This window comes from Rutidosis leptorrhynchoides, chromosome 7, assembly GCF_046630445.1.
Source record: "Rutidosis leptorrhynchoides isolate AG116_Rl617_1_P2 chromosome 7, CSIRO_AGI_Rlap_v1, whole genome shotgun sequence".
In the NCBI taxonomy this organism is placed as follows: Eukaryota; Viridiplantae; Streptophyta; class Magnoliopsida; order Asterales; family Asteraceae; genus Rutidosis; species Rutidosis leptorrhynchoides.
The window spans coordinates 21684294-21700386 of NC_092339.1; the positions used below are offsets into that span (position 1 = coordinate 21684294).

Below are 16093 nucleotides of genomic sequence, written 5' to 3' on the forward strand. Positions count from 1 at the left end.
GAGACTTTGAACGATTCGAGCTTCTTCCTCACCAAAACCTTCAATCTCTCTCTCTAAGCCTCTCTCTCTCTCTCTCTCTCTCTCTCTAAGAATGGATGAAGATGATGAGTGGATGTGAATGGGATCCAAAACTGATCCAAACTAGCTCATAAGCCTCACAAATCCGGCCCCATGTGATTTTACCCTTTTACCCCTCATTAAAGCAATTAAAAATAAAGAGGGTTCTGTCAGCAGCAATCGGCGCGGCGCGCCCCAACCCTGCGCGGCGCGCAACACAGCTGAACCAGATTCCTTTGCATATTAATTCCATATAAATATTAAACGAAGCCCGATCTCATATGTCTTTTATAAACAAGTATACAAAATAAATATTCGTGTCTTACAACTCTCCCCCACTTAAACTCGATCACGTCCTCGTGATCCTCATCACTTGACCAAACGGACTCCACTTTACGGTCCTCAACATAAGTCCAATCCGACTTTCCTAAGCAATTTTTCCCAACGAATCGCCTTCCACAACTAAATCGTCACCCGCGATTTATCAAATCCACAATCCGAGCACTAACACCATGCTCATTCCCTAACACTGGGAAAAACCCAACCAATCTCATACCGAGATATTAATTCCTTAGTGTACTATTACCGAGTACAACGCTAAAAGCAACCAAGTCTCAACCTAAAGTCAACAATCCGAAACGATGAAGACCGAACCAAACGAATCCTTGCGGATAACACCAATCACTAGACATCCTTTGTAGTGCGCTATACGACCAATACGCCACTACTGTAATCATCATAATCCAACGGTTAGAAACCGATAGCGTCCAAAACGACTATGGCAACGCTAAACCCGAAGGTGTACAAAATCAACTCTCGTCACACCCGTGACAACATGTGAGCGAAACACGGCTATCGCATCACTAATCACACAACATGGTCCTCACGACCCCACTACCGGCGTATAAAACAACCAATAGATCAAACCACACGGTCCTCATGACCCCACCATCGGTGTATAAAACAACCAATAGATCAAACCACACGGTCCTCATGACCCCACCATCGGTGTATAAAACAACCGATAGATCACAACTCAACATGGCCGAAACAACCCGAGCCAAAACACATATGGAGGATGGTCGAAACAACCCGAACCTTAGTGAATTCGCACAACCCGAAATCCACCAACCCAATCCATATATCTCACAACAGAATGACCGCACAACCCGAGTCATCGTGAATACGCGCAAACCGATATTCACTACCACTGCCACATAGTGTAACCGAGGATGGCCGTACAACCCGAGCCTTAGTGAATCCGAACTACCCGACATTCACTACCTCAAACTATGAGCCCAACCAACAGGGACAATCGTACTACCCGAAATATTGTGAATGCGAACAACCCGATATTCACGTCCCACAACACAACTCTCTTGATGAAGTCAGCGGACCCCGAAGGTCATGCTCCACCAATCTCAATACCGGATGAAGTCAGCGGAGCCGAAGATCATGCTTCACCGATCTCAACACCACGCTCATGACGAAGTCAGCGGACCCTAAAGATCATGCTCCATCAATCACGTACTCCCATGATGAAGTCAGCGGACCCTAAAGATCATGCTCCATCAATCAACCATACCATAATGAAGTCAGCGGACCCGAAGATCATGCTTCATTAATCGTCAATCCCATGATGAAGTCAGCGGACTCCGAAAGTCATGCTTCATCAATCACATACCAAAATCGAGCAAGAACCACCTATATCAAGCATAGGTACCGAACAAGAATTCTCCAAAAGAGAACCCGACACACACCTTCCTTAACCGAAGGATTTCACCTTGCTCACCAAACATGTCCATTATCTCTCAACGAGATTTACCACATTACCACCTCGGTGGTAATTCCAATCCAAACCATAAGTACAATTTATCCGAAATCGTACCCTACCACAAATCGACCAAAACTAGGTCTCGACAAAAATTTCCGGATCTACCAAAAGCATCATCCGAAATATCACACTAAAACTTCCTCGTGCGGGAGTGCGACTCCCCCACTTGGAACCACGTTCCTATCTCACAACTCGTACAACCGTACAATGCTACCAAAGGTAGACTTTACCGACGATTGGGTACACACGACCCATCACTACACCTTGCTCCAACCTTGAGCATACAAAGGATTTCAATCAATCCTTAAACACTTCGAACGAAAAGTGTAGCACTATTACACAAACCATACCCTCGCAATTATCCAATTGCTTTAGTTTGTCAAGTTTCACTTAGTCACTCATGTACCTAAGGGTTTCTCCCGGGACCCTAAGTACAATGTAACCACAACACAATCGGAGTCGACATCACGCTAGTAGGTATAAAAGAGGCACCTAATGTCGCGTCATAAAGACTCCATTACCAACATACGTCAAGATTTTAAACACTCGATCTCAAAGGTTCCAATCACCCGACGAACCCCATGGTTCATCACTTCAACACAGAAGCGAACACGCGCTTAACAATCGAACACCAAATCCATTTCCGTGGCTTGGTAGTAACATTTCCCAAATACTAAGGAATGCTTGGTTGCACCAAGTCTTACGCCATTCGTCCCAAAAATCAAACATCGTCACAGGGTACTTCCATTAGGAACGTCACCCTTAACAATAACATGCACAACACAATGCATCTAACAAATCCGAACCTAAACGCCACATAAATAAATATTCAAAAGACATATTTATTAAAACGAAACGTACCTCAACGTCTCCTTGCGGCATTCGCCGCCGCCAACTCGGGACAATCCGGCTTGCGATGTCCCTCTTTATGACAATAGTAGCACATTCCGTCATCACTTCTCGGCATTGTGCATTCCCACAACTTGTGACCCCTAACGCCACAATTGAAACACCTAGGCGCACGAGAATCCACCGCGCCCTTTACCACATTACTCGTACTCGCACTCGGACCCTTAGTCCTCTTACTCGGAGCACCATAAGAAATAACCCTTCTCTCACTTGAAGGTTCGGCCTTTTTCGATCGCGTATAAGACTCGAAACCTCTAGCCACCGCAAATAACTCCGCAAACGACTTCGCGTAACCCCGGCTAATTTTGCTTTTCAAGTCATCGCTCAAAGTTCGATAGAAATCCTCCATCAACAAACGATCGTTCCCCAAATATTCCGGGCAAAAACGAACCTTCGACATAAAAGTCGTCTTTAAAGTATTCAAGTCCATAGAACCCTGTTGCAAATTTCGCAACTCACAATGCAATTCCGATAAATCGGCTGAAGTTCGGAACTCCTCGAAGAACTCCTCCTTAAATTCGTCCCATGATAATGCCATAAACGTCTCACCACCGACAAGATCAATCTTGCCATCCAACCAATCCTTCGCCCTACCTCGCAACAAACTAGTAGCGAGTCTCGTCTTTTTCTCGGGTGGGCATTCCATAGTACGAAAACACCCTTCGACATCCGAAACCCAAGTCGTACTCACCAAAGGATCCGGTTTCCCATCATACATAGGGGGTTTAGTCCTCATGAAGCTCTTAAGACAACGCTCCATTTCACCCCTATTTTGGAATTCGGAATACTTCCCATCCATTTCTTCTCGAAACGCCCTCATTTGCTCCGCAACGGCGGCCGTAACTCTAGCGTTAAATTCCGTGTCGTTCGTCTCGGTCTCGTTTCGCGTCGTCATTCTAAAGAATGCAAAACGATTAGTCCACGCACGTATAAAACGACACGCACAACACCCTCCCATCTTGCTAAACACTCGTCGTACATCACTTGTTAGACACGATTTGCACCCGTAATAAGGTCTGCAAGTTCTTATTACGCACGCACGCCGCATCGACTCGTTAGTACAACGACCGCCTCGCTCGATGCTATAAACAAACACAAACAAAATTCTACGCGATAGAAGCACACGCGAGAATTACACCACAACACAAATAATATATTAATAATATCCGCATTACTAATATAAACGTTAGTCGACCTATAAACAAGGCACTAACTAAACCCGTTCCTGACCCGTAATCCTACAAGTCCCGCAACAAATTACGCGCACACAAAAGTCTAAGTCTAGGCACCTATCTCAAGTCACCTAAATCCCTTAGACCATGCTCTGATACCACTTGTAACAACCCAAACCAAACCACGACAATTCCCGTTAAATTTTACAACAAAAAAAAATTTTCTGGTGCAGTTCAATTGCGCGGCGCGCCAGGTGGGTGCGCGGCGCGCCAAACCACCTGGACAGCCCGCTGTCCCCGGAAGTCAATTTAACGAAAATGTTCGACTAGTTCCCGACATTTTTAGCCAAAACGCTTTCAACCATGAATTCATATATATAAAACTAGCACGTTTAATTAATAAAATTAAGTTTACGGAGTGGGTCCGACATCGACCCATATTACCACCTTAAGTACCAAAAATACAATTTTCGACTTTAAGATTTTAATACAAAACAAAGCCGAGCATGGCGATCGGGAATACACTACCCAATCCTAAACAATCCAAAAGCAAGTCACTAAAGCAACTATGCAAGTCTTCTAGTCCTCGCGCTTACCCGAGCCACCATCCGCATGCAATCTATAAAAAGAGTCAACAACGAGAGGGTAAGCTAATGCTTAGTGAATGATAATATACTACATACATATATATGTATAAAATGAATACGCCACACAAAACAAATACCGCATACCGAAGCATCCAAGTATAAAGCATCTACACTAAGCATACCGTACGATCTAAGCAACGAGCTAAAGATACAACACAAAAGATAGTCCACCAACGACAAAGTAAACATCGCCAAATAGCTACACCCGGAGGGTTAGCTACAACACAACAACACATTAATATAATACAATAATAATAATACACAAGGTTAACCCCTTAACCTCAATCACACGAACATTGGCCGAACAACCCGAGCCTTGTGAATTCGCACAACCCGAAATTCACTTCTCAACCATAAGATGACCGAACAACCCGAGTCATCGTGAATCCGCACTACCCGAGATCCACTACCTCAATAAGGTGACCGAACAACCCGAGTCACCATGAATCCGCACTACCCGAGATTCATTTCTCATTACTAAAGCCCACGGTCACGGGATTATAAAATCCACCACATCGGGGTCATCCACAACACAACCATATCAACCCTTCGCCATTAGGGTTATAACAACCAAATCACAACCATGTGTGATAATGTGCACACAAAATGTGCACCTCGCCAAAGATGGTCAACCAAAACGCACAACCGTGCCAATTGGACTTATACACAAGTCCATCAAGTCCACCTATATGTGAAGTGAGCTCTATAACCGAGAATCACTTCACCCGACCCGCACCCATCCTACACATACATATGCACATAGGATATTATCACTCACCTTGAAGTCTTGAAGAAAGCTTCCAAGTAATCCGCAACTCGTCAATGGAAAGTACCTATTCCATTATCACAAATATCACAACACAATTAGGATGGATTTACAAACCACCCAATTCGACCCTTAGTGCAATTTCGACCCAAATGCACTTCCAAGCACAAACCGTATCCGAACTAACCAATAATCACTAACACAAGTGAGAATGGTCATAATATGCTAAATAAACCCGAACTCAAGTGTTAAACACGTGTCATACCCATTTTGACACTTAAACCCTAATTTTGACCCATAAAGGTCAAAATCTCATCCTTTACAAGTTTGACACCAAAACACATTTAACTCGGTTTAATACTTCAACTTAATCCATTTTAAGTTTATAAACCTCATTAATTCGCCAATCGGGTCATAATTACCACCAAAACCTAATTTGACCCAAAGTCACAATTAGTCACCCAAATTACCCTAAATGGGTTCCAATACTTCCATAATCACTAATCCAAGTGATTAAACTCCAAACCAAAGCCTAATCAAGGCCAAAACGTCATCCAACCCAAAACCCGCCAAGTGACAAGAATAACTAGTCACCATAAACCCATTTCATCACCTAAGTGGGTTACTCAACAAATTAACTCAAAACCCAAAATTGAATATCAAGTTAAACAAATGAAATTCGGAGTTTGAGCTTACCAATACCACCACAACGTAGCTAGGAACGAGGAGAACAACTTTAAAACCCGAGACTTTGAACGATTCGAGCTTCTTCCTCACCAAAACCTTCAATCTCTCTCTCTAAGCCTCTCTCTCTCTCTCTCTCTCTCTAAGAATGGATGAAGATGATGAGTGGATGTGAATGGGATCCAAAACTGATCCAAACTAGCTCATAAGCCTCACAAATCCGGCCCCATGTGATTTTACCCTTTTACCCCTCATTAAAGCAATTAAAAATAAAGAGGGTTCTGTCAGCAGCAATCGGCGCGGCGCGCCCCAACCCTGCGCGGCGCGCAACACAGCTGAACCAGATTCCTTTGCATATTAATTCCATATAAATATTAAACGAAGCCCGATCTCATATGTCTTTTATGAACAAGTATACAAAATAAATATTCGGGTCTTACATAAAAGGTGTCTAAAAATATTAAAGCTTACAAGAAAAACTATATCCCAAATGGAAATAACTTAAAAAGAAACTAAAACTTAAAAAGGCGTCGCAAAATTCTAAAGTACCTAAATCTTAGTCTAAAGAAAAGGCACTTAAGGGATTTTACGGCAAAGCCTAAAAATCTAGAAATAAAAATAACTATAGCAAAAACTATGTTTAAAACTAAAAACTAGCGAAAAATACAAATATTACGCTAAAACAATTAATAAGGGACAAAATATAAAAATATACAAAAAGTTATAAAAAGTACAATTTTTATAAAAATATTATTTTTATATTATTTATTTTATAAAACTATTAATTTTTATATATAATAAAACTAATTAAAATTTAAAATACAATTTAATTTAAAAACTTAAACTAATTATAATAATAATTAAGTAATTAGGGTTTATTAATAATAATAATTATTATCCGTAATAAATGCTGATTAGGGTTTCTGTCGGTGTCAGGGTGGCTCCGCGAGTTGCGGTATTCCAAGCAGCAAACTCCGCGAGTCGCGGGGTTCCAAAATTCAAATGACAGGTTGATTAAAATTCGACGCGTTTTTATTATTTTTTTTTTATATTTTCTGTTTAAACAAAAATATTTATATAAACTAAATAAAAACTTATGTTTTAAAAACTAAAATAAAAATAAAAATACTTTATAATAAAAATCTTAAAACTAGATTTATATATTTATTTATTTTTTTCGGTTTTTAATTTTATGTTCTAAATAAACACAAAATATTTAAATAAAAACTTATGTTTTTATAAAATAAAAATAGAGAAACTTTATAAAACTTAAATATTTAACAAAATCTTAAAAAAAAATATATAAATTTTTGTTTTCTTTTTATATTTTCGAATAATTAAAAACGTATTTTTAAAAAAGTGAATTTTAATAAAAGTAAACTAAAAATAAAAATCTTTTTTTTTTTTTTAAATTTAGCGTTACGCTTCCGGCTTTTAAGCTAGATAAATCCCCGGCAGCGGCGCCAAAAATAACTTGATGTTTGAGCTAAGGGGTATAAAATACTATTAATTTTTAGCAGAAAATACTATTAAATACGATACAATTTTACACAAGATATTTATTTATTTATTGAATGGATATACTTAAACCTTGCTACAACACTTATAGGCAGTGTACCTAATCGTACAGTAGTGGAGTTTTTAGTAAGTTCGGTTCGTTCCATAGGGAAAATCTTTTAATCAAAGCTTAACGCTATATTAGTTTACTTTTATAAAAATACAAATATATATATAAGTAATATTATTATTATAAAGGGGGGTTTTTACCGTTTAATGACCGGTTTGTCGATTTTAAAACTTTAGTCGCAGTTAAAACCAAATGTAAAATAATAAATAAATACAAGACTTAATTTAAAGCGTAAAGTAAATAACGATAATGAAATTGCGAATAATAAAAGTGCGATAAAATAAACTTGCGATAATTAAAAAGTACGATAATTAAAAGTGCAATTAAATACAATAACAATAAAAATGCGATAATTAAAAGTGCAATTAAATATAAAATAAAGGAAATTAAATATGAAATAAAAGAATTATGCTTATTTAAACTTCCGTAATCATGATGTTTGACGTGTTGATTTTAGTTTTATGCCCATGGGTTAATTGTTCTTTATCCTGGATTATTTAATATGTCCATACGGATTTGTCCATAATAGTCCATCAGTCATAAATATAAAGAGCGAAAGCCTTCGTCAAATTATTCTTATTCCCGAAGTCAAATATTCCAACTAATTGGGGATTCGAATTGTAACAAGGTTTTAATACTTTGTTTAATGAATACACCAGGTTATCGACTGCGTGTAAACCAAGGTTTTAATACTTTGTTAACAATTACACCAATTACCCTTGAATGTAATTCACCCCTGTTTCAACAAGTCTATTAACTATTAATCCAGTTCTGTGTCCGGTAAAATGAATAATTATTGGTATTTATAGATATCCCGCCCACCGTACCCAGTCAAGCGTATGTGGTTATATATAAACACGTCGAATTATAAGTTTGTATATTAAATTAACAAGGTATTGTTTAGTTAATATAAAACCCATTAATAGCCCATAGTCTAATTTCCACAAGTGTCGTTCTTTTATCCAAACCCCAATTATGGTACAAAGCCCAATTACCCAATTTTAGTAATTAGTCTAACATCATGATTACTTCGGATTAAATAAGCATAATAATAACTTAGCTACGAGACATTAATGTAAAAAGGTTGAACATAACTTACAATGATTAAAAATAGCGTAGCGTTACACGGACAGAATTTCGACTTACACCCTTACAACATTCGCTAACATACCCTTATTATTAGAATTATAATTAAAATTAAAATTAAAATATAAATATAAATATATTTACGTATACATATATAGAGAGAGATTGAATTTGGATGATAAAAATGATCAGAATTCGTTTGGCTTTATAGGGAATTGAGTTCAGGGGTACTCCGCGACTCGCGGCAATTTTTGCCTTCAAACTCCGCGAGTCGCGGAGTTTGAAAATACAGCTCACCCTCATTTGGCTTCTTTCATGCCGACGATTTATAAATATATTATAATATATATATTAATTTTAAGAATTAATTATATATTATATTATATTTATGTGCATAGTTGACTCGTAATTTTTAGTCCATTGCGTCGAGCGTTGAGAGTTGACTCATGTCCAGGTTCCGGATTTTGGAACGTCGTTGCGTACAATTTTATATTTTGTAATTTGCGTTTTTGAATCTTGTACTCTTGTAATTTCGAGACGTTTCTCATCAATATTTGGAACCTCTTTGATTGTACTTTGTACTTTTGAGCTTTTTGAACCTTTGCGTCTTCAATTCATCGAATCTGTCTTTTGTCTTCACCTTTTATTATTTAAACGAATATCACTTGTAAATAGAACAATTGCAACTAAAAGCTTGTCTTTCTTGAGGAATAATGCTATGAAATATATGTTCGTTTTTAGCATTATCAGCATGGCAAACATGTCACATGCAATCTTATCTGATGTCACAGAGAACATGGCAGTCAATTTGCACAATACTTGGAAACAAGTTAAAGGAAACAAGATCCCAATCATATCAATGGTAGTTCCAGACACATCTGTTGTGACTGGAACCGTCAGACCATCACTTACTTCTACCTTAAAGGAAGAAGTAATCATATCAAAAGGCCACTTCAACTAATCACAACAAATTACAAAAACAAACAAGCATTTGTTCACAAACAAATAATACAATAATAACTACGACAATGTAACAAAGGCATACCTTTATTAATAAGAAGACATCTTCTCATCTATCAACACATCGATCTCACATGCACCCAGACCCCGCCTCAACACTAGTGCCTCATCACTGAAGTAACTGTAGTCGAAATCAATTCCGATTGTAACAATTCCATCTCATTTATCTTTTTCATTAAATCTCGTAATTCCTTGGATCACTGGATATTTGGAATTTATCTATCTCAATACTTTGACACGATGCTCATCAATACTTTGACACGATGCTCATGACTAGCTAAAATCAATCTTAAAATCATCCAACGGAGCTTTGACAATGTAGAGGGTCAACGGGGCATTTGCAGGGTTTGATCGATCTCCATACCTGTCTTATCACAACATCTCACAGAAAAGCTTAGTAGATAAACCGTTAGTACCTATCACTAACCACACTTATCTAATCACATAGCACCTACATTCACTTATCCATTTCCCCCACTTGTATGTTTGACACAACTCAAGGTTTGGGAACATGACACTCACGTGTACATGCTGCCAAACCTATGCTCTGATACCAAGTTTTAACACCCTAGAATTTTTTTTTTTTTTTTTTTTTTTGAAATACACAGTGAAAGTCAACTATTAACTATTAATTACACATATAGTCATATTTCACAAATTCACTGGTGTTACTTAATTACAGATCATGTTGTAAAGTCTTTTACATAAAACATCAGAGTCACACTGTGTCAAATATCTTCATTTGCCCTGCTATACCCACCAAAAGTCACTAATACACACCTGCAAAGCAAAACACTGTGGGGGAATTAACGCACCGCTAAGTGAATGGAAATATCAAATAGGATATCACTATAAGCTCTAAGCACAGCTTAAGGTCACAAGTCACAAGCTACTGGGTCACTAGCACAGAAAAGATCACAAGAAGACCGGCGGCCTGGCCGAGCCATTAACTACTAGCTGATCGGGCTAGAGTTTACCGATAGTTCTTAATACTGAAACACTGGTATAGTCTTCCAGACGTGACGCACTCGTCATTCACACTATACCACCACATCAGTAACACAAGAACCCAACCCAATTCCTATCGTACAAGACACCTCGCTAGGAAATGGTTGACCCCTTCCGTCGCACACAACACCTCGACGGGATCACTGAGTGTACATATAATCACATAATATCACAGTCACTGGTCACTGACTAAAGGCACAGTCTAATCATACATATCACTGGTCACTGGGAGCATATCACTAATCATAGCACAAGACACTACACTGTCTTAGCACTATATAACAATATCCGAAAGGATAGTCTCACTCACCGATACCAGCAAAACTCAGTGGTCTTATATTATTGAGTCTTCACATCCACTTTATCACCTGAGAATAAACACTGAACAAGTTAGTAAATCATATCATTTACTAACAATATCACAATATGTATATTCAATATACATACTTACACATATATGCATATATACACAATATTACCATCTAACAATATGCATATCACAGTAGATATATAAAACATCACATACATATACAATACAAGTATATATATCTATATATATCTACACTAACATCTCAATACATACATGTATACATCAATCAAGTAAATACGCACACTTGAATAATCACTATGCATATATACATGTACCACTATGTATCTAATACATCATCATCATACATATATATATACAAACCACACACACACACACACATACACACACATACATATATATATATATATATATATATATATATATATATATATATATATATATATATATATATCACATATATCTATATACATATATTCATAAACATGTCCATATATTAATCATACAAAACGAGCGGTCAACTCAACACACAAACCACAAAACAAAGGTACGGGAAAACGGGTTGCGGGCCACGCCAAGCCGCTTTGCACCACGAGGGCAAACAACACCAAAACAAGGCTGCAACAGTAGCAATCAGCTGCAAAATTGCAACAGACAGAAGCAGAAAATAGTAGCAGCAGCTACGCTGCTGCACCCTTCGGTTTCACCCATGAAATTCGAGGTTCGAGCTATTTTTTAACCAAATTAACATGTTAATAATCAGCTACAAACATGTATATATCACATGGCAAGAAATCAACACCTAACTCATAAAAACCCAAACTTAACCCATAAGCCCTAAATCACAATTTCATACACTTTGACACAAATTCAGCAAGCCTGAATCATGCACAAATCATATGCAAACTATAACCATAATCAATTTAAGCATTAACACATCAAACCATAAGATTTGATCAGTATCCTATTTTGTACAAAAACCCATAAAACCTCATATTCAAATTACACAATTCAATCATGGTTATCTAGATAAAAATTACATCAATCATGTTGATAATTCATAAACAACATGTTTTCAAGCAACAATAATAATCGATATTATTATGTAAGCATCATTCACCAAGATTCAAGAAATTATCCTATTTTGTATAGATTTAGAAAACTAACTTATACAATTAAAAATAATTCATGAAGATGTCATCTTGTTTATCTGATCCTGATGTGGCTTTTAAGCACCAAAATACCATCACAATTTGATTACATGACTTCAAGAATTAAAGGATAATTTTAATTAAAGTAGATATGAAGAAGTAGATATTCCATATATGTTTGTAGGCGTACATGTGTGTGTTTGACTTCACTGTTTCCCAATCTCAAAAACAAGATAAGTTTAAGGATGGTGATGATGTATGCGATCATGTATACGTATATAAAATGATGTATGTACAAATAGAACAAGAGATAAAGGAGTAGTAGAAAGTTAGGTACAGATATACCCACACACAAGATAGCCGCCCCACCCATTTTAAGTGATATTTTATTAGGCTTTTTATCCGTTATCTAAAACACGATGTTTCGGTTAGGCAGTCCTAACGAAGCCCAAATCACACAAACAAATATTTTCTGTGACCATTGTCATGAACACATTAATTTAGTCACATAATAAATTATCAACGCATAATTTATTATTTCACTCCTTATAATTAAATCATATGAATTACTCCTAATTTAAATATCATATTTAAATTATAATAATAAAATAACACAATATACCTATTTCATTTAGGCCCATAACTAGGGTGTTACAATATAAATTTAGACAATCCGACTTAATAAAAGTAAACAACAAACATGGCCTTACCATCTTTATGTTACAATGGAAATAAGACTAATTACTTATGAATGGGACTATTTTTTTTTGTTTCTAACGCGTTAAATGGATTGTACTGATGGATTTAATAAGAAAGAAATGGGTTGAGAATTGGTTACATTGTATTCATTTTTTTTTAAAATCGAAACTTTTATAGAACACGAGGCGTTCATCAAAAAGATGAAGACTCAGAAACAGGGATACAAACAGAGGCACCGAGGCCAAACAACATAAAAACTTCTACAAACACACGCACACAAACAAAGATAACTCAAAGAGACTAACAAAATAACGAACTAAAGAATGAAACAAGCTTAACCATCAAACTTAGACCTTCGAACGACCACCCCTTTGCCTTTCTTAAGCTGAGCCCTCGTCCCCTCTTTAAGCTTCGGAAGCGTCTTCAACCCAATCAATTTACCTTCCACCCTAACCAAACCTTCGATATTTTTCACCGCCTCTTCAAAGAAACTAAACTTTCTACCCGACCCACCACCTTCGCCCGACCCAATGACCGAAACAGGACCCAACCCAGGCCTACCTCTAGGCCCCACATCAGACCTATTCACCATCCCAGGCCCGTCAGAATCCTTACCAAACAAACATTCCACCAGACCCGTTACCAACCCGGCTATCTTGTTGCTCGACTAACCAATTACAAAACCTACACGTACCGGAGCAAGATGTAGTGACCCGAACTTTTCCATGTTTATATATATATTAAATGAAATTGTTATTTACATGATTAAGTGTTTCCAACATGTTAAGCAATCAAACTTGTTAACACTTGATTAATTGAAATAGGTTTCATATAGACAATTGACCACCCAAGTTGACCGGTGATTCACGAACGTTAAAACTTGTAAAAACTATACGATGACATATATATGGTTATATATATAGTTAACATGATTTTATTATAAGTATGTATCTCATTACGTATTTTAACAATGAGTTATATACATAAAAATGAGACTATTAATTTAAGAAACTCGAAAACGATATATATAACGATTATCGTTATAACAACGTCTTACTAGGTACATATGAATCATATTAAGATATTGATACACTTGGTTAATTATGTTAAATGATAAGTAAATATATTATTAAGTGTATTAACAATGAAATACATATGTAAAAATAAGACTACTAACTTAATGATTTCGAAACGAGACATATATGTAACGATTATCGTTGTAACGGCATTTAACTGTATATATATCATACTAAGATATATTATATATCATAATATCATGATAATATAACAATTTAACATCTCATTTGTTATAATAAACAATGGGTTGACAACATTCAACAAGATCGTTAACCTAAAGGTTTCAAAACAACATTTACATGTAACGACTAACGATGACTTAACGACTCAGTTAAAATGTATATACATGTAGTGTTTTAATATGTATTCATACACTTTTGAAAGACTTCAAGACACTTATCAAAATACTTCTACTTAACAAAAATGCTTACAATTACATCCTCGTTCAGTTTCATCAACAATTCTACTCGTATGCACCCGTATTCGTACTCATACAATACACAGCTTTTAGATGTATGTACTATTGGTATATACACTCCAATGATCAGCTCTTAGCAGCCCATGTGAGTCACCTAACACATGTGGGAACCATCATTTGGCAACTAGCATGCAATATCTCATAAAATTACAAAAATATGAGTAATCATTCATGACTTATTTACATGAAAACAAAATTACATATCCTTTATATCTAATCCATACACCAACGACCAAAAACACCTACAAACACTTTCATTCTTCAATTTTCTTCATCTAATTGATCTCTCTCAAGTTCTATCTTCAAGTTCTAAGTGTTCTTCATAAATTCCAAAAGTTCTAGTTTCATAAAATCAAGAATACTTCCAAGATTGCAAGTTTACTTCCAAGTTTTCTAAATCCATTCCAAGTAATCATCCAAGATCAAGAAACCTTTGTTACTTACAGTAGGTTATCTTTCTAATACAAGTTAATAATCATATTCAAACTTTAATTCAATTTCTATAACTATAACAATCTTATTTCGAGTGCAAATCTTACTTGAAATTGTTTTCGTGTCATGATTCTGCTTCAAGAACTTTCAAGCCATCCAAGGATCCTTTGAAGCTAGATATATTTTTCACAATTCCAGTAGGTTTATCCAAGGAACTTGAGGTAGTAATGATGTTCATAACATCATTCAATTCATACATATAAAGCTATCTTATTCGAAGGTTTAAACTTGTAATCACTAGAACATAGTTTAGTTAATTCTAAACTTGTTCGCTAATAAAAGTTAATCCTTCTAACTTGACTTTTAAAATCAACTAAACACATGTTCTATATCTATATGATATGCTAACTTAATGATTTAAAACCTGAAAACACGAAAAACACCGTAAAACCGGATTTACGCCGTCGTAGTAACACCGCGGGCTGTTTTGGGTTAGTTAATTAAAAACTATGATAAAATTTGATTTAAAAGTTGTTATTCTGGGAAAATGATTTTTATTATGAACATGAAACTATATCCAAAAATTATGGTTAAACTCAAAGTGGAAGTATGTTTTCTAAAATGGTCATCTAGACGTCGTTCTTTCGACTGAAATGACTACCTTTACAAAAACGACTTGTAACTTATTTTTCCGACTATAAACCTATACTTTTTCTGTTTAGATTCATAAAATAGAGTTCAATATGAAACCATAGCAATTTGATTCACTCAAAACGGATTTAAAATGAAGAAGTTATGGGTAAAACAAGATTGGATAATTTTTCTCATTTTAGCTACGTGAAAATTGGTAACAAATCTATTCAAACCATAACATAATCAACTTGTATTGTATATTATGTAATCTTGAGATACCATAGACAAGTATACAATGTTTCGACCTATCATGTCGACACATCTATATATATTTCGGAACAACCATAGACACTCTATATGTGAATGTTGGAGTTAGCTATACAGGGTTGAGGTTGATTCCAAAATATATATAGTTTGAGTTGTGATCAATACTGAGATACGTATACACTTGGTTGTGGATTGATTCAAGATAATATTTATCGATT

The 16093-nt window shown here is 36.1% G+C and overlaps 1 long non-coding RNA gene across 1 annotated transcript; it reads right to left on the reverse strand.

The window, feature by feature from the left end:
- Positions 1–10367: 10367 nt before the first annotated feature.
- LOC139857269 (uncharacterized) lies at positions 10368–12582 on the reverse strand. The gene is made up of 3 exons (XR_011762442.1): positions 12480–12582; positions 11121–11178; positions 10368–10597 (listed from the first exon to the last, which is right to left on the reverse strand). It is a non-coding gene; the product is annotated as an uncharacterized lncRNA (long non-coding RNA).
- Positions 12583–16093: the final 3511 nt, after the last annotated feature.